The following is a 20,978-nucleotide window of genomic DNA, read 5'->3' on the forward strand; positions in this document are numbered from 1 at the left end:
GGGCAGGCAGTACAAAAGACTTCACAGGACAAGGATGGGTGAGAAAGAAACTGAAACAGTGTGAGTAAACATGCAATAAAATGAAGGCCCACTCAGGACACCCAAGCCTAACACAGAAACCACTTAAAAAGCAATGCAGACCATAAAAATTCATTAAACTAATAGCTTTACCTTCAGATAAAGAGCAAACACAATACACAAAACTTTTCTAAATGGTAGGAAAAGTGCAGTATTTTAAATGTAGTTTAAATGATCCTCCCTGGATACAAAACATAATCCAAATGCTTTGTTGTCAAGCTTCCAAGCTTCTAACAGTGCCAACACTAACTGAGGAGGGAGAGAGAGGCCAGAGCACAGTAGTTTGCTCTTAAAAATTACCTTGCTGCAAGTAATGATAAATGAAGAATAATCAGGTGTTTAATTCTTAGAGATGTATGGTAAGAAAATGTCATGTTGATGTGACAATAATCGTGTTATTGTTTATAGTTCTATGTCAGTAAACTTCTAGAATGAATGCTTTTGTCTTACTTTTCCAAAGTTTTCCATAATGTTAATGCACCAGGGTCTTTACAAGCCTAGCCATGCATGCAAAGTGGTGAGGCTTATGATTAAACAGAGTTTTTTTAAATAATATTTCCAACATAGCATTATTCTTTTCAGTTCAACATTTACCCACATATTCTCATGACATTTGGCAGGTCTATGTTTCAGTTAATTTAATTTGATATTCTTTAGGATTTGAGAGCATCATAAATATTTCTTAGTACTCAAGATGTTTCCTTTCCCCTATTCCAGCACATGCTGATTTCTAGGAACACTCCTAAATTATCCAAATTGTACTGACCTTAAACCGACATGCAACTCTCCTGTTGTAAATACAGCTACCTCTTTTAATGTTTGAACTTAAAATCTTTGTTTTGATATCAATGGACTGAAATAGGATAGAAAAGGTGTGCAGGCAGAGTAAAGCCTCATGTTATGAATCAATTAAAACACATGCAAAATATCCACAACAGAACTCGTTTTTCCCTGTTACTGATATTTCATCTTCAGTCACATACCAGCATGATCTAATACAGGAAAATAAATGCCCTTCATCTGTCTGACAATCAAAGCTAAACAATAGCTTATCTATATTTGCTGTCCACTGCAAAGTTAAGTGCAGCTATTCTTCTTTCATATAGGAATATGACTTGATCTTCTGGTACACATTCTCTCTGAACAGATGACATGCTGAATTGCTATCCAAGCATTTGCACAACTGTTTTCAATGTACAGCTAGATTTTTGCAACACTATGAATGTTACCTGCAAATACTTCTTTGGAATATTGATGCTAGCAAAATAGGTATGCATATATTTTCTTTTTAATTGCTGCATGTTTTTAAGTTTTATGTTGCATTTTTATTTTTGCTCATGCAAATAAAATGTAGTCTTGACTGCATTATACCAAGATTCCTTGCTACTTACCTCTAGGTGGGAAAAGGAGGTCTTTTGTAATAGAATACTAATGCTATTTGTTTTAGAATGTTATGTTTAGCAGTACATTTACTGAATTGCACCCTTTACTGCATATCAATGGTTCCACTGAAAATTAAATAATGTACCTAACAGATCGTACTGTCAACATTAGCAATACAATATATTAATAACACTATACAATTAGTAACACAGATCATAATGTCTAGACACATTTCAGAATTGAAATCTGTGTTGCTGCTTAGTTCTTTATGAGTTACCATCATTCACAACTATCTGAAAACAAATGAGCAAGTCTTTTGTGAACAGCAAGGGAACTTCTTCTGCATTATAGACCTGATAGTTCATAATAGATCTACTATGGCATAAGTACAGCTACATAATAAAAATGATAGCCTTGGAAATTAAGCAGTAAGGAAAGTTGGACTGCAATAAAAATGTAGAAAAACCTTAATAGCCATTTTAGGAATTCATATCCGCGGTGGTGCAGTGGTAGCGTTGTTGCCTCACAGCAAGAGGTTCTCCCGTTCGATTCTCGGTTGGAGTGCAGGGAGTGCCTTCTGTGTGGAGTCTGCATGTCCTCCCCGTGGTTGAGTGGGCATTTGAAAGACATGCATAAATGGGCGTGCCTTCAATGAAGGCTGAATATCGAGCTGGCACCTCGGCGTTCGTGAAAATCTACTGCCAATCATTAGTGGACCAGAGTTCCGCTGTGGCGACCCCTAACCAGGAAAAGCCGAAAGACAACAACAAGTGTTTCAGTGTAATTCTTTATAGATGGGAATTAACCCCAAGTGGATATCCACCCAACTGGCCAGATATCCACAGCTTTGGATCTCTGTAGCACAAAGCTTGTTTCTTCTCTACACTAAGGAGTCAGCAGGACATTAGATTGAAAAGGGAGAATGGATTGCACCATCTTTAGTTCTTCCTTGCCAAATCTCAGTATTTAGTAATATTATATGTCCATTGATGTCTTCCAGGATACTTCCAGAATAAAACTCACTTTCAGGGTATTTCTTCTTCTTTTTTTTTTGTTTTGTTTTGTTTTCATCTTGCTTATATTGCAGTTAATGCTAGTTTTTGACGTTTGACTTTTCAGCCCTGATATTTTGAAAGTTCTTTCCGAAGATGATGAGGTTCCCTGAAAAGATGACCAATGACCGTGTCTTTGACAACGAAATCTTATTGAAGGAGTAATTCCTTTGGTGGTCTTTCTGCTTAAGTGAAGACACCCCATAACTTCCTGTGAACAGTGTCCATTCATTAAAAGGGAACCTTTGATCCATACATACAGAAAGCTGCCTTGAAGCAAGGGACATTTTGCTTCCTCTTTGAGAGAGAGCCTTCTTACAGCAGCACTAAAGAAAAGCAAAGTCTTATCAACACCTTCAGAAATTGAAAAACTAGAAAATTAATGACCAAGAATTTTATAAACAGGGTGCCAGATATTTGCCAGATATTTCATTGATCCTGTTAGTTCATGAGGTGTCCATGGTTCTTGGCTAAAACATTACTATTTTGTTAGTAAAAAGAGAAATCCAGGCTAATCTTATTTCCTGTGTTGCAGTTTTGGACAGATACCGTGCTGTGACATCTAGCCTCAGATGTCCGCTTATGCCCTCCTCCCAACTATATGTGGTTATAGATGTTTCATGAATAAATACATTACTACTTGGCAGTGTGCCCCTGAACTAATGCTTTTTCTAGCAGAACCCTTCAGATTAAGTACCATGTCTTCTACCCAAAAAGGGGCTTTACAGTGGAATTCTGAAGTGGATAATTTGACTTTGGTATCATGAAAAAGATCTGGCAGTTCCAACAAATTCACCATGGATATGACACAGATGATGGGGAATCACTTTTTTGGGATCCAACCCCTAAGAACATTTCTTTCTGGGAAACCATGAATTTAATGAGGGAGATTTTTAAACATGTAAGTCTAGATTTGTTGGAAACTCATGAGATGTACTTTGAACTGTTGAGAACTGAAGAGACTAAACTATTTTTCAGGTATTTGAAGATGCTTTTAACAATACCTGTCTAGAGCTGAATTCTCAGTCACAACTGCCAAGAAAACTAGACAGAATTTGTAGAAGAGAAGAAAAAAATCTAAGTGCCTCTACAAAAATCTAGGAGTAGAAACAGCCATTATTTCTTTGGATGTCAAAAGGTAATCTAAGTTGGTACTTGTTAACAAAACTGTTAAAAATTATAAAAGAAAATAGGATGCTTGGTATATGTCAAGGGATGGATTATAAATACTTGTTAAGATAAATATTTGTTATTAAGCACCTCTCCTGTAAAGTGTGTAGCTCCCACTGTATTTCATGTAGAAGTAATAGACTGTAGTTTTCCATTACACCACAAGGTGGAGCTCCTTTTCAGGAATATAAAAGACAATTTAGAAAGTGAGAGAGGATTTCTGGAACACTAACTGAAGGAGAGAAGACTGAAACATGTAGCTGAAAGGAAAAAGGGCCTTGCAGCATGACTGGATTTTCTTTTCTAGTGTTTTGGGACAGGGAAGTAAAGTAGCAGACTGTATCTGTCCCTTGCTGAAATCCTGGATATGGTATTTTGTGGAATCAGGAAAGAAGTCTGAAACCAGTAGTTCCACGCCTGCTATGATTCAGCAAGAAAAGGAGTTCCCTTGGGCCTAGAACCGAGAAGCCATAGATGATTACCAGAGTTCTGGTAGGTGATTTTTCTGCTTTTCTCATCAGAGGAACCACAGCGCCTGGTCACTAGGATATTCCTGACAGAGTGGTGAGAGGCTCTGGCCGTCAGTTTATATTTTTATAAGATTGTGGTCACCGCTCCAAATGCTTTGTGGATTACAAATAACTGGGATCCATATGAGCTCCAACTTGGGCCCCATCATGCCGGCAGCAAGACTGTAAATAGTCACTGGCCAGTGAACAGGGTATATTAGAGTGTTTCAAAATTGGTGTATTTAGAATTGATCAAGGGGGTAGAGAGTGTTAGTACTGCTGAATTACATTGCATTCTCTCATATTTGTATTGTGGCACTATAAATCTTTATTGTTCAATGATAATGCATTTTGCCATGTTAGTACTGCTGCCTTAAAGAATCTTTACTGCTCAATGACATTGCATTTCTCATATTTGTATTGTTGCATAATAAATCCTCATTGTTCAATAACATTGCATTTTACTTGTTTTAGTACTGCTGTCTTCAAGAATTTTGCTGCTCGATGACATTGCATTTTCTCATATCTGTATTGCTGTATTATGACTCTTTTATTGCTTAATGACATTGCATTTTTCCCATGTTTGTATTGCTGCATTATCAAGCTTTCCTGCTCATTTATTTTACCTTCTTTGTGCATGTTTGAATGTCAAGACTTTCTTCTGTTGCATTCTGGGGAAGATGGTGAATGGATAGTTTTATTGCATGCATATCTCACTTTGCTTTATTGCTAACTGGTGCACTGCTGAAACAATTTGTTTATGATTGTGCTATTGCCTTTTTAAACTAGATGTGTCACCTAGAATAAAATCTGTCCCTCTTGCCACCTTGGTGTGTTGGGCCTATAGGGGTGTCACCAGAGTCAGGTAGGAAGGAACCCATATCTCTTCAGCTACACCTGCGGGTGTGCTACATATGAGGGCTCATCCGGGATTTCCTGTACTGCCTTGGACTCCACCCTATTCCCCTGTATGTGTGGAAAGCAAATCCAGCAGAAACATGAACACAGAAGTAGCCACTAAGTGGTGCAAACAGCACAATGCTCAGTCAGAGCATTGATTAGTTCTGGTGTTGCCAGGGGTCACATGGACTGATATGCAAATACATCAAGTCACAGGATCTTTGCCAGTTGTGGGGTGTGGATTTTTGTTGGACAGCACTGTTGACCCTACCGAGCAGAGCACATTGGCCTTATTAGAATGGAAAAGTCCTTTAGTGTATGAGCACATACCTTTCAAGTGTACAAATTTCAGGTGAGAGTGCAATCCGTGTGGTAATCCCTGAGAAGTGCACTACCTCAGCAACAGAGAAAATACCTGTGGAAGCTATCCATGTAGGTCAGAACCTTACACCAGAAGTTGCAGCTTCACTGCCCATAAATACTATAGGGCCTGAAGTTTTGAATGCTTTGGGAAGTATTGTAGAAAAATGCTTAAAACCTACACAGCCATTCACTGGGTTTGGCTTCTGCAAATTGTATTTCTTTTCTGGAAAACAACCCACACCTCAGGGAGAGAACGATTTTGAATCTTGGATGGATCAGGCCTCACAAGCCATAGAAGATTGGGATATCCCAGAATCTCAGAAGAAGAGGCGGATAGCTGAAAGTCTAAATGGATTAGCTGCGGTTACCATATGCAACCCAAGGATGGGTAAGTAAGATTGCATGGCCAAGGACTATTTAGGAGTAGTGCAGGATGTGTTTGGAAGGACCGAGAGGGCTGCTGACCTACTGTATCAGTTTGAACATACATACCAAGAAGTTGGTGAGAATCTATCTGATTACATTAAGCGATTAGATAAAATGCTCCACCAGATCATCCTAAAGAAGGGGGTGGATCTGAAAATAGCTGACCAAGTACGGATCGGACAAATTTTGCAGGGAGCTCAAGCTATGGACCCCATTGTGTGGAAAATGAGGATGAGAAATAGGGAAGAGAATCTAACTTATTCTCAGTTGGTTAAAGAGGTGAGGGAAGAGGAAGCCCTGTTGGAAGCCAAATCTCACTGTTCAACAGCAACTAAAACAGTGAGTGAACACCAGCAGGAGCCTATAGCCATGCTCACTACTCAAACAGGAATCGTGGCCCAGAGTGTCTGCAATGTAGAGGTGTCGCAGTTGCAGAAGCAGGTGTCTTCCCTGACTGACGCCATAGCTCAAGTCATTGAGACAGTTGCAGAATTGCAGAAAGCCATTGTAACTTTAGCTAAAGGGAGGAATACATCAGCTAGAACCTCCACGAAAGGACTCAGGGAAGAACCAAATCAGCCAATGCTCAGAGTTCTTACTGGATTTTATTTTTGCTGAGATAAGGCATATAAAGCGACAGTGTGCTAATGCAGAGAACTTGAAAAGAGTGAATGAACTATTACTGGCTAGTGCAATGCAGGGAAACTTCAAAGGACCTCAGTGAAGGAGCCAGCTGAGTGCCCAGTTACAAAGAGCTCCATACAATCTAACATCAAGAGACAGCATCCTGAATCTCCTTTCCACACTAACCCTTGTAATAGTGGGGAGAAACTACCTACTATGCACACTTATAGCTCATCTGAGGTGAACAACCAAACTGGAAAGCCATCTCAGCCAAAATCTCAGCATCTCAGACTGCAAAGCATTACTAAGCAAGAGTCTTATCCATTAAAATGGCGAGGTCAACCGGCGGTACCTCAACCACATGCTGACTGCCATACAGCTGAACTGCACTGGAAGCAGAAACTACCTGATGGCCTACTGGGACCATCCCCTGTCATGTCAGTAAAAATAGGAGTGTATAGTAAAGCACTGTTGGATACTGGTGAACAAATCATCATTCTGTACAGAGACTTCTACCAAAAATACTTAAAGCATTAGGCCACTTGAAAAGTTAGAAGATTTGGAGATCTGGGAGCTAAGTGACACGAAGTTCCCTTAGGATGGTTATGTCTCACTCAAGTTAGAATTTTCCACTTCAGTTGTTGGGTCAACAGAAGTTTTTGAAATGTTCACTATTGTGTGCCCCAAGCCAAAAGGAAAGGATTCAGCATCTATTTTAGTCGGGACAAACACTGACCTCTTCAGAAGAATGCTAATGCCTCAGTTGACCCAGTAACACCCAACACTACATTCTCTCCTGAGACCAGTTTTCTGTGCCTTTCAAAGGGAGAAGGATAGTAATAAAGATAGAATTGGAAATGTGTGGACCTTGTCTGGGAAAGAGCATATAATTCATCCTGATCAGGTCACCTGCTTGAGAGCCAAAGTGAGGATGTGTGGACAAACAGTTTCCTCTCATCATATGATGGAAACAGATCCAGAAAGTGACTTGCCACCAGGGCTGGAACTAGTCCCAGAAGTTTGGCTTGCAGACAAGTTAAAGCATCCTTATGACACTTTGCCTGTGGAGTTGAAAAATAAAAGAAGTACTCCCACTGTCCTGTGTTCCCAAATGAGTTTGGGAAATGTTTATGCTGCCACTCCCTTACCTGCTTCTGTGTTGACAAGGAATAAGAACAGAGCCAACGAGTTGAAGCTGGAAGATATTGAGATAGGAGGTGGTCTTTTGCCCCCGAGTGGCTAACCAGAGTTAAAGAGCTACTAATGAAAAAGAAAAATTGTTTTTCTACTAGCGAACTAGATGTGGGCTGTGTAAAAAGTACAAAACATCAAATAAGTGTAATAGAGGACCAGCCCTTCAGGGAACGTTCCAGAAGAGTAGCCGCAGGGGACCTATAGGACTTAAGAAAACATTTAGAAGAACTAAAAGCTGCAGGGATAATTCGAGAGTCAAGAAGTCCATATGCCTCTCCCATTGTCGTTGTCAGGAAAAGAGGACTTAAGAAAACATTTAGAAGAACTAAAAACTGCAGGGATAATTCGAGAGTCAAGAAGTCCATATGCCTCTCCCATTGTCGTTGTCAGGAAAATGAATGGGTCAATTTGCATGTGTGTTGACTATCGTGCTCTGAATCAGCAAACCATTCCAGACCAGTACACAACTGTCCAGATTGAAGATGCTCTAAATTGCCTGGTGGGCAGTAAGTGGTTCAGTGGGCTAGACTTAAGGAGTGGATACTATGAAATTGCTATGCACCCAGAAGATAAAGAGAAGACTGGTTTCATCACCCCTTTGGGATTTTTTGAGTTTGGTCGCTTACCTCAAGGTTTATCAAATGCACCGGCAACTTTCCAGAGAATCATGGAAAGAACAGTTGGAGACATGCATCTCCTGGAAGTCTTAGTCTACCTGGATGACATCATTGTCTTTGGGAGGACCCTAGAGGAGCACAAAGAAAGACTGATGAAGGTATTGGACAGGATTGAGAAGGAAGGCCTGAAGTTGTCATTGGACAAATGCAAGTTCTTCCACCCTTCAGTGACCTATGTGGGACATGTAGTATCTGCAAATGGAATATCCACAGATCCCAGCAAAGTTGAAGCGGTGACATCTTCGCCCAGACCCAAAACTCTCACAGAGCTGTGATCTTTCCTCTGGTTCTGCAGGTACTATAGAAGGTTTGTGGAAGGATTTTCAAAGATAGCAAGACCCCTCAACCATTTGCTCTGAAATGATGAGAAAGTAGATGAAATAGATGAAGATATCCTTATGAAAAATCCTAAGGGACTGAGAGGTTCTAAAGAACTCATTGAGGGTCGTTGAGCTCCTGAGTGCGAACAGTCATTTGAACAGCTTAAGTATTGCCTCACTCATGCCCCTGTGCTGGCATATGCTGACTCAACAAAGCCATACACTTTACATGTGGATGCTAGCAGGGATGGCTTAGGAGAAGTCTTTTACCAGGAGTATGACAAGAAGCTGAGACCTGTGGCTTTTATCAGTTGGAGTTTATCCCCCACAGAAAGAAACTATCCTGCACACAAGTTGGAATTCCTTTGCCTTAAAGTGGGCAGTAGTGGACAAGCTGCATGGCTATCTCTATGGAGCTGAATTTGAAGTGCAGACTGACAACAATCCTCTGATGTACATTCAGACCACTGCAAAGCTAGATGCTACTGGCCACAGGTGGATGGCAGTTCTATGCAACTATAATTTGAGTTTGAAATACCGCCCAGGACATGAAAATGGAGATGCTGATGGTCTGTTCAGAAGACTTCAGGGAGATTTACACCCCAATGATGAATGGGTGGAAATTCCAGCACCAGGGTGAGAGCTATGTGTCAGATTGCAACCTGCTATCAACACACTGAATGTTGTCTGTCTGCAGCAAGCATACTCCAAGCTTACTGTAATCTGGTCACTTTGCAGGCTTTATCCCTAACAGCTTTGAGTAACAGTGACCTCAGGAGAGATCAAAGAGAAGACCCCTTAGGTCAGCTGGTGGTAGCTGCTTTAGAGAAGAAACAAGTTAATATGCTTCACATGGATATTCATCCTCTGGCAAGAATTTTGGCAAAAGAATGGGACAGACTCCAGATACAGAATGGACTAGTGTATAGGAGATCTCCTAGTGCACTCAGCAGTGAAAAATGTCGAATATTACTTCCTCAGAAGTATATAGAAGTAGTACTCCGGTCATTGCATGATGAACATGGTCATCTTAGTTATGCTAGAACTATGAGGCTGGTACAAGACAGGTTATACTGGCCATGCATGAAGCAAGATGTTGAAGATTATTGTCGTGCATGTCTTCGTTGCATTCAGAGAAAGACTCTGCCGACCAGAGCTGCCTCATTGGGTCAAATGGAAAGTAGTGGACCCATGGAACTGCTCTGTATAGATTTTCTGTGTACTTAACCGTATGAAGGTGGGATCAGTAATGTGCTGGTGGTGACAGGCCACTATACCAGGTATGCTCAAGCATTTCCCACTTGTGATTAGTAAGCTATTACAGTGGCAAAACTACTGCTTGAGAAGTTCTTTCTACACTATGGCCTGCCAAAAAGGATACACTCTGATCAAGGGCATGATTTTGAGAGTAAGCTTGTCCATGAACTACTCACTCTGTTTGGAGTCCAAAAAAGCCACACCACTCCTTATCAGCCTCAAGGGGATCCTCAGCCTGAGTGTTTCAACAGAACTTTACTACACAGGTTGGAGACACTATCTGCTGAGAAGAAGAGTCAATGGAGTAGACATGTAGTCACAGTGGTGTATGCTTACAACAGTACTAAAAATGATGCTACAGGATTCTCACCTTACTTCCTAATGTTTGGAAGAGAAACTCGTCTTCCTGTTGATGTCACCTTTGGAGTCACAGCTGATGATAAACCAGTGCGATCTCATGACAGTTATATGGAGAGACTCAAGAAGAACCTCAGACAGGCTTATGAGCTTGCTGAAAAATCAACAGGACAAAGACATCAGCAAAACAAGGCTCACTATGTTAAAAAAGCAAATATGCATGATTTGCAGCCAGGGGACAGAGTTCTTTTGAGAAATTTGGGACTACAAGGAAAGCATAAACTAGTTGACCACTGGGGATCTGAGATTTACATAATTTGTTCTCAGCTACCTAATATCCCTGTCTACCAAGTTTTCCCTGAGGGGAAAGAAGGACCCATAAAAACCTGGCACCGAAATGAATGGCTCAGCGAAAGCCTAACTCAAGGCAATCCAGAAGGGTAAGGTGGAGAGGAACTATCCCCTCCAATATTCAAGAGCCTATGCTTCCTCCTGCTGAAGGAAAGGAGGACAGTGATGATGACTGGGGTTTCAGTGTTTTTTTATGAGGATGTTCAAGACCCCATGGGCTGTAATCTCAATGTAAATGCACCGGAATTTGTTCCTTGTCATTTTGAGCAGCCCAGACCTAACAACAGACTAAGTAATGTTTCTGTGCCTCTTGCAGAACCTGATACTGATGGAGGCCCTGCTATGCAAACTTCAGAAAATAGTGCTGAGGATAGTCATACCGTTATGGGAAACGAAAGTGAAGTTATACAAGAGGAGATCTTAGAAGTAGACAATATGCGTACTGAAGAACTAGACATTGAATGTGATGTGAATGACAAGCCTTCTGAGCAAAATTCCTTAGCTGTCTCTTCCGAACCAAAACTGCAGAGACTGATTCAGCCCCCACAGAGACTTATCTATAACAGTTTGGGACATAGTACACAGGAACCTGTGACCACAGCTCATCGGAGGTTCTGCGCTCATAATCCCTATGCCTATTACTCCAGTGGTGACACCCCATCCCTAGTTAAGCATAAGGCTGATTACCCTTGGTGGAATGTACCTTTTGAATGCAAAAGTATTGTTCAGTTGATGGTGCATTAGTGTTTGTAAATATTTTCTGCTAATCTACCTTTGACTTGGGGGACCCAAGATTTTCAAGTGGGGGAGAGTGTAGCTCCCACTGTGCTTTGGTTGGGAGGGTGGCCTAATGGTTACAGTGTTTGCCTTACAAACACAAGGTGCAGGGTTTGAGTCTCACAAGGGATAATTGGCTAAGCTTAAAATGGCTCGCAAGGGCAGTTAGCTTAGTACTAACCTATGTAGTACTAGACTACATGTAGTTAATAGACTGTAGTTTTCCATTACACCACAAGGTGGAGCTCCTTTTCAGGAATATAAAAGACAATTTCGAAAGTAAAGGAGGATTTCTGGAACACTAGCTGAAGAAGGAAAGACTGAAACATGTAGCTGAAGGGAAAAAGGGCCTTGCAGCATGACTGGATTTTCTTTTCTAGTGTTTTGGGATAGGGAAGTGAAGTAGCTGATTGTGTCTGTCTCTTGCTGAAATCCTGGATATGGTATTTTCTGGAATCAGGAGAGAAGTCTGAAACCAGTAGTTCCACACCTGCTATGATTTAGCAAGAAAAGGTGTTCCCTTGGGCCTAGTACTGAGAAGCCATAGATGATTACCAGAGTTCTAGTAGGTGATTTTCTACTTTTTTCATCAGAGGAACCACGGCACCTGGTCACTAGGATATTCTAGATGGAGTGGTGAGAGGGTCTGGCTGTCATTTTATATTTTTATAAGATTGTGGTTTCTCCCCCCCAAATGCTTTGTGGATTACAAATAACTGGGATCCATATGAACTCCAGCTTGGGCCCCATCATGCCGGCAGCAAGACTGTAAATAGTCACTGGCCAGTGAACAGGGTATAGTAGAGTGTTTCATAGTTGGTCTGTTCAGAATTGATCAAGGGGCTAGAGGGTGTTAGTACTGCTGAATGACATTGCATTCTCTCATATTTCTATTGTGGCACTATAAATCTTTATTGTTCAATGATAATGCATTTTGCTATGTTAGTACTGCTGCCTTAAAGAATCTTTACTGCTCAATGACATTGCATTTTCTCATATTTGTATTGTTGCATTATAAATTCTCATTTTTCAATGATATTACATTTTGCTTGTGTTAGTACTGCTGTCTTCAAAAATTTTGCTGCTCAATGACATTGCATTTTCTCATATCTGTATTGCTGTATTATGACTCTTTTATTGCTTAATGACATTGCATTTTTCCCTTGTTTGTATTGCTGCATTATAAAGCTTTACTGCTCATTGATATTGCTTTCTTTGTGCATGTTTGAATGTCAAGACTTTCTTCTGCTGAGTTCTGGGGAAGAGGGTGAATGGTTAGTTTTATTGCATGCATATCTCACCTTGCTTTATTGCTAACTGGTGCACTGCTGAAATAATTTGTTTATGGTTGTGCTATTGCCTTTTTAAACTAGATGTGTCACCTAGAATAAAATCTGTCCCTCTTTCAACCTTGGTGTGTTGGGCCTATAGGGGTGTCACCAGAGTCAGGTAGGAAGGAACCCATATCTCTTCAGCTACACCTGCGGGTGCGCTACAAGTGTTTTAACACCTTTAAAAAAAGTGAAAACATTGCAAATTGTGAAACAGCTTTTTCATTCACTAATCCTCAAGTACATTAGAGACTTTCCTAGCAAGTAGTGACCCACTTAATGAATATTAGCAATTTTAGAGCCAATCATACAAAAAATAATTTTGAGAAAGGAAAGGTATATGCAGGAGCGGCTATGACATGGAACAGGGCAAGGGTAATGGACCTTCTCCCTGACAAAACAATACCTCACAGTTTTAACTGTGTAAATCTACACCCACTCTCATACTGTATATATAGGGAGGAAGATTGGCCATATTTAGGAATCAATAATCTGAATGGACAACAGATTTTAGGTGATGGAAGTTATTGCTTCAAGGAACAGGATAAAACTCGGGTCCTTTGCCACTTAGTAAGAATGTCTCACCCACAAACCAAATGTCATTGGTAGACCTGATTTTAAACCAGTTTCTTTCTTCTCTTGACAAAGAAAGAGTACCACAGAGAAGATAGGAGAATGATTTATTTTAGACTTTTTGTTGTGCCGAGGAGGTATTGCCATGTAGAGACATTTTTGACCTTACAAAGTTAAACAAAGGCCTGGCTATAAAAATATTAAAATTTTAGCCTGGCAGATTCTGTTCACTCTGCTAGTACCAGAGATTTTCTTGGTTACATTGGATTTGAATTATACATTTCCCCATATCACCATCTACAAGGAACATAAGAGGGTCCTCAAGATCCTAGACAGAGCCCAGCATGTTCATTTTTCATCTTGACTGGCTCTTTAGTGCTCATCTCAGCCTCCAAGACATTCACATCTATCCTTACCCAAATGATTGCCTGATTCTGTTCCTCAAACAGAAAGGCCGGCAATGTCATTTATGATAATCTAGTCTAGTCGCATTGGTAAATAGCCAAAATTAGAGCCTCACTTCTCCTTACAACAAGGCATTCCTCGAAGCAGTCCTGGACACCAAGGGAAACAACTTATATCCTCCTCCACAAAAAAATTGCTTTTTGAAAACTTTCTTTTGGAGGTCAGCAATCAATACCTGCATGATGACCAAAAGCATTCTGAAAGCATTGGACAGATTTTGGGCTAGATGTCTATGGTTTCTTTCATCAAACTCCATATGAGGCAAATCCAGTGGTACTTGAAGAATCTATGGCAGTGACTCCCACACACTGCAGAAATTGTATTGTTTGTATGGTGGGTAACCAAGGTACACGCTAGAAATAGGATGCCCCCTGTGCCCCAAGAAAACTAGACGCTGACAACTTACTTGTCATACTTTGTTTTGGAACCCCAAGAGGAAAGGAATTCCTAGAACAGTAACAAACACATAATTATAAAATTAGAGGCTGACACTGATGTATGCAGTACAGATTTTAAGGACTGTATGGAAACTAGGAGTACTAATGAACATTAGAGACAAAGTTACTGCCATGGGACAGCAGCTGCATTTTCAGTTCCACTGAAAACACTTTCAGCAAACTTGACATTACCCCTTTCCTCACAGTTATATAACTGTGCTGTTAGTGTGTGTGTGTGTGTGTGTGTGTGTGTGTGTGTGTGTGTGTGTGTGTGTGTGTGTGTGTGTGTGTGTGTGTGTGTGTGTATATATATATATATCTATATATCTATCTATATATATATATATATATATATATATATATATATATATATATATATATATAATTTATTTATTTATTATTTATTAGCATTTGTTTACCGGGAAAGTCCACTGAGCCAGTTAGAACCACCCATTTTCAGTGGAGGTCCGGGGAGAAAAGCTTCACAGGTCAAAATAGTTTGACAATATATAATAACAGAAACAGTTAGTAAAACAGAGATATAATACAAATATACAATAGAATACACTGACTATGAGATTATACAATGCAGAGAAATAAGACTAAAGCACATGCAGTAGATTAAACAGTACAATTCAAATGCAATTAATGCTATTTTGAAAATATAGGATAATCAATCCTGTGAAGCATGACTTTTGAGATAGTTACATTTGGTAGACTTAGGTGAGACTTTTAGTATATGTAGTCATTAATTAATAAGGAAGGATTAGAAGGAAGGAAGAAGTTAAAAAGGATGAACAGGACTTAATTAGGAGTCAGGTTGTAGGAAGTTAAGAGCTGATGCATGTGCAAAGGCAGAGAGTGGTGAGATGTAGTCTGAGAGATTTTTTGAAGGAGGAGACATTACTTGTAGTTCTAATAGGTACTGGGAGAGCATTCCATTGTTTAGCAATAGAGAAGTAATAACGCATGTGACCAGCTGGGAGTTTAGGTTTTTCAGCTTGGAGAAGAAGTTGTTTTTAGATCTGAGTGGTCTATTTGGATGATAGTGAGTTAGTATAGAAGAGAGGGCTGGACAATGTGTGGGATTATGAATAATTTTATGTGCCATGATTAATTGTAGGTATGTTAGTTGATGTGGGAGCTCAAGCCAATTAAGAGAATGTAATGAAGAGCAGTGATGGGAGGAGTGTTTTGACCTGGTTGCGAACTTGGCAACTTTATTGTAACAGGACTCAAGCTTAGTTTTTAAGGAGGACTGAATATTAGTGAAAAGTGGAGCACCGTATAGGAGAGAGGGTAGGAGAAAGGTTAAAGCGAGAGTTTGCTTAGATGTGCAGTTAAGAAAGTTTTTATGTCTGTAAAGGGTGCCTAGTTTTTGGAGTGTGTTTTTGATATTACTATGAGCATGGAGGTCAAAAGACAGATTTTCATCCTAGATAACTCCTAGTAGCTTTGTGTGAGAGACTATCTCTATGGTGTTTTCAGAGTGTGTGATAAAATTTACCTTATTTAAGGGAGTACTTTACTTGGGGGTAAATAGCAGCAGTTTGGTTTTGTTAGAGTTTAGGGAAAGATGATTATTAGTCATCCAAGTTTCAGTAGGAGAAAAGGCATTTTGGGTTATTTGAAGAAGTTCAATAATAGAGTCGGCTGAGCAGATAATGATAGAGTCATCAGCATATTGTATCACTGAATGATTAATAAGTGTAGAGTGAAAGTCATTGATGAAAATACTAAAGAGAAGAGGTCCAAGAATGGAGCCTTGGGGAACGCCAGTGGATATGTTGAGGAATGGTGAGAAAGAGTTGTACCATTTAGTAGGTTGTTGCCTATTTGTCAGGTAGTTAGTGAACCAGTTTAGAGTTGGGGGGGAGATACCTAGATTAGAGAGTTTGGAGAGAAGTAAAGGGTGGGATACAGTATCAAAGGCTTTAGAAAGTTCAAGAGAGAGTGAAGATACAGTTTTGCCAGCATCTTGAGCTTGACTGACTGTGTCCATGAATGATATAAGAGCAGTGGTTGTGCTGTGGCCAGGCCTAAATCCATGTTGTGTTGGAGAGAGGAGTTGATTCTGAAGTAGATATTTAGAAGTAGATTATGGATATATTTTTCAAGAATTTTAGAAAGGGGGGGGAGAGAATGGCAATAGATCGAAAATTGGATATGTCTGTGTTATTGCCACCTTCATGGAGAGGAAGAATGAATGCTTTCTTCCAGATATTAGGTATGTAAGATTCCTGGATAGATCTATTAAGAAGTATATTGATGGGACAGGCAATGGCCTTGGCAGATAATGGAAGGTATTCAGGGAGTAAGTTATCAGGAGCACTAGTGCCAGTTTTCAGCTTAAGAAGTAGTTTTGTGATAGTAACAGTGGGTATAGAGGAGAAAGCAAAGGTTGAAAGAGAAGAAATAGTAGTGTTATGTAATGAAGAATTTGGTGGGGAAGAATTATTTTTGCAATTGGTTTGAAGGAAGGTGGTGGCAAGGCTGGCTATTGTATTGATGAAATGTGTGTTGAAGAGTGTGCCAATTTCTCTAGATGTTTTGTCAGGATGTGGGCAAGGGTTATTTTTGGTGCTAGGGTTTAACAGAGATGATATGGAAGTCCAGGATTTTTTGGGTTTTGTTTATAGTTCTTTTGGAGTCTGAAATAATGTTATTTTTTACATTTATGACTAGGCGCTTTGCTTGGTTATGAAGCTGTCTAAATTGTAGGAGGTCGGAAGGATTCTTTGATCTATGCCATTTTTTCCATGCTTTGTCCCTGCCAACCATGATTTGTTTGGTAGATCTGCAGAGCCAGATGGCATGATTAGTTTTAACTCTTTTTTGTCTTAATGGGGCAAGTCTGTTTAAGATATCGAGGAAGGTAGAATTAAAAAATTCTACTGCTTCATCAAGTGGAAGGACTTTTAGTCTACTCCAGTTAATCTTTCTTAAGGTTTTGTTTAGGCTTGTAGAGTTGAAATTGATGAGGTTTCTAGCTTGTTTATAATGATGCTGACATGGTATTGGTGTATTCTTACGTAGGATATAGGCAGGGAGGTGGTCACCGATGCTGTGGGAAATTGTGCCTGCTTCTGAGATTTTGTTTGGGTCAGAGACTAGTATCCAGTCAAGGATTGAACCACTGTCTTTGTCCCTGTTAGGTCTGGTAATGTCAGTCAATAGTTTTGTAAAGTTACAGACGTTGATGTTAGATGGCTGAGCTTGATATAAGATATCTAGCCAGTTAATGTTAACATCGCCCAGGATAATTGTTTCATTTTGTATGTTGTTTGACACCCATGAAAAAATTTCTTTTAGGACAGGAATGTTGTTGCCTGGGGGGATATATACGCCTATAATGCAGAGGTTTTTAGAATTATTCATTTTTAAAAATTATATTAGTATCTCAGCTGTGGAAAATTGTGGAGTAGGGTTAGAGTAAGGTGTAATGGAGAAGGTTCTTGGATACATTATTGCAATGCTGCCTCCTTTTTTACAAGGTCTGTCAGCCCTAAGGCATGTGTAGCCTGGAGGGAGAAATTCACTATCTTTTATATGGGGTTCCAGCCAGGTTTCAGTTGCAACTAGTATATATGGGTTATTGAGAGTGATCCAGGCATGGAATTCTGGTATTTTGCTCCTAACACTTTGAAGATTGTAGGTTGTGATATTTAGTGATTTATGAGCTGGTAGAGTTGCCAGTCAGAGGGTTAGGCCCTGGGTTTATATATATATATATATATATATATATATATATATATATATATATATATATATATATATATATATATATATATGTGTGTGTGTGTGTGTGTGTGTGTGTGTGCAAGTTGGGAAGTGGGGTGTCTCCCCACATAGGGGTATGCCACAAAAACAAGCTTTACTTTTGGTTTACTGAAACTGCTTTGTAGCAGAAGCATTTCACAGGAATATGGCTTGCTGAAATTGCTGTCAGCAGTTTCACATGAATCCCATCCCTACTAGCTCTGTAGACACGGTGTAATGGCAAGGAATCTGATAATTTAGAAGAACCTTCTCCTGTACATCAAAGCAAAATGTTGTAGTAAGTCAGTTAAGCAGATTCTCCTAAATAAGCTTAAGAGAAAACTTGACCTGCAAATATTCTGTAACTTGAAAGTTCTCTAGATAGTTCCAGAGACAGACTAGTTTGAATAATGAGCTCAAAAAGTTCTGTTGCCGGTAGCTATGCAGAAAATTCTGGACAATAAATAATTTTCTATCCCTGGAGCAAAGGACTAATGTCTTTGTTCCCCTTTAACCTAAAACTAAGAGAAGACATCACAAAACTCATTTTGGTAACTTCATTTCAGTTAAGCCAACAGTGGTTCACCCTGATACTATAGTTTGAGCAAGGAAAAGCTACAAATTCGTCCAGTTCCCTGTGGATTACCATATAAAATGAAGGTGCATCTAGTACATCCAAACCTCAAAAGGTCAAGATCTTAATCCTTCACTAGAACTGCTTTCCACCTGGTGGTCGATTTATAGAAAATCAGGGAACCGGAGTGTATAAAAATAATCTCTAATTACAATTATCTGACACATGAAACCTTCATATTAATCAGTTCGGTAAAAGCTGCATTATGTACAAGTAAAAACAGGAGTAAAACCTGAAAACCTTATACTACCTTTTATTAACCCAGAGCTCCTGACCCTTGTACCAGGAAGGGATGATGAATGTAACTGAAACTATAGTCATGGAGGAAGGGTTTTTTGGAAAATACAGCCCACTGTGTGGTTTGAGTAGTGCAGAATTAGGTCCCTCCCTCTATCAGCCTACTAGTAATCTATGAATAATTATCTTGCTAGTACTAGAATCACTTAAAAAACAGTCTCCAGTGTTCCAGTGCTATGGAAACAGGAAATCAGGTAAGAATATGCAGGATAGTAATTGCCAGATTTTAGAAGTGTCACCAAGACCTTGAAGAAAGACCTTCACCACCATGAGTTCTAGAAGAGAATATGCAAAGGCAGAACAACAACAGCATCTATAGGGGAGGGGGCAACCAGTTTCACCACACCTACCTGAAGCAAAGTATGCAGAAAAAAAAAAGCATGCACAAAAAGGCAACAGAGTAAGCAAGATAAGGGAGACTTAGACAGTGCTACAACACTGCATAATCTACATAACCCAATTTACTTAAAGACAACTGCTTCTGAATTGGCTTGCAGAACATTGCACACCTTCCACTACAGTAGTCAACATCCTTAAGGTAGTCCTGTGTGTGTTTTGTCGGTCCTATTATGTTTTAAAATGTGTAGTGTTTTACTTTCTTTCTTTCTTTTTTTTTATTTTATTTCATTTTATCGCATTTATTCATTTTTGTTTTCCTGGGGGTGTCTGTTTCCTTAAAGACTACTGCCTCTGAAGAGGTTTGCTGGAAATTGTGCATCTTGTACTACAGCAATCTGTATTCTTTAGGTATTCCTGTAATGTGCTGTTTCGTATATATCTATATATATATATATATATATATATATATATATATATATATATATATATATATATATATATACCTGAGAGGAGGCACCTGGTACCCTGCTGCTTACCCGAGGTTCCTGAAACCTTGTACCAGACAGGAAAGGAAGGCAGAAGTGATAAAATCAGGAAGGGAAGGCAAAAGTGGTTCTGTGTTAGGTGCCTAGAAGCACTAAATGCTTTTGTTGGTACATGCATAACAATTACTACTTAAAAAATGCTAGTCAGAAGTGCTTTAACTATGTCCAGTATTTGAAGGTATATCATTTTCAGGGATCAGTAGAGTCTGTAAATTTATTTTCTTGCCTAAAATATTTTTGCTGTCTTAGTCTTGAAGTTTTTTCTTATTTCTAAGTAGCTGGAATTAACTTATTTTGTTTTCAGATGAAAGAAGAGTCTTAGCAGACAGAAAATGTCTGAATGAAGATTGTTGTGTTGTTTTCCTCTATTGCTCATCTGATCTCTTTGTTTGAAATGATTTATAAATAGTACTGTTCTCTACAAGACTTTGAGGTCTTTTCTTCTTCTTTTGCAAAGGAAACCAAAGTACAGTATGGGCTTCTGAAATACAGCAGAAGCTTCCAGTTCATATCAGAAAGTAATATAATTTATTGCTGTTTATATTGCTGTGTAAAAAGGACAGGCTATTACACCAGCTGGAGGTATGCGAATGTCCAGGCAGAGGGTAGTAAAGAGTGGTCACTGATATGAGTATCCTTTTAAACTGTGAGGAGCACATCTACAGTTTGCAGGTAAAATTTATATCTGGACTAACTCTGTGGCTGCAGTAACACAGGCAGGGTAACAGATCAGGGCCTCCCAACCATGACATTATTCCTTAATTTGGCCAGGTTTCCCCCAGTTATATCATTATGATTTCCAACACTAATTGGTATCTGAACCTCAATGATCAGCTATCAGACAAAGGTTACAGTACAGGCTGCTAGAATGGACTACAGTTTATGTTACCATCAATTATCCAGATGGGTGTGGAAAGTTTAAGCAGAACATGGACCACATTCAATTTCTGGAAGATTTCTTGAGTTTTCTCGACTTCTCATAAAAGAAAGGGAATCCTTACAGATTTAATTTCACTAGCAGCACATAATATCATAAAGATGAAAGTACAACTATAAGGAAAGCTTATTTATGTAGTGAGTTATGTTAATTCTGATTTCAAATTAATCTAACTTGACAGTAATTTTCTTCAACATTTAAGCTAGCCAACCTCAGTATTTTC

The sequence above is a fragment of the Protopterus annectens genome, chromosome 5.part1, assembly GCF_019279795.1.
Source record: "Protopterus annectens isolate FY-2018-M chromosome 5.part1, PAN1.0, whole genome shotgun sequence".
NCBI lineage: Eukaryota > Metazoa > Chordata > Ceratodontiformes > Protopteridae > Protopterus > Protopterus annectens.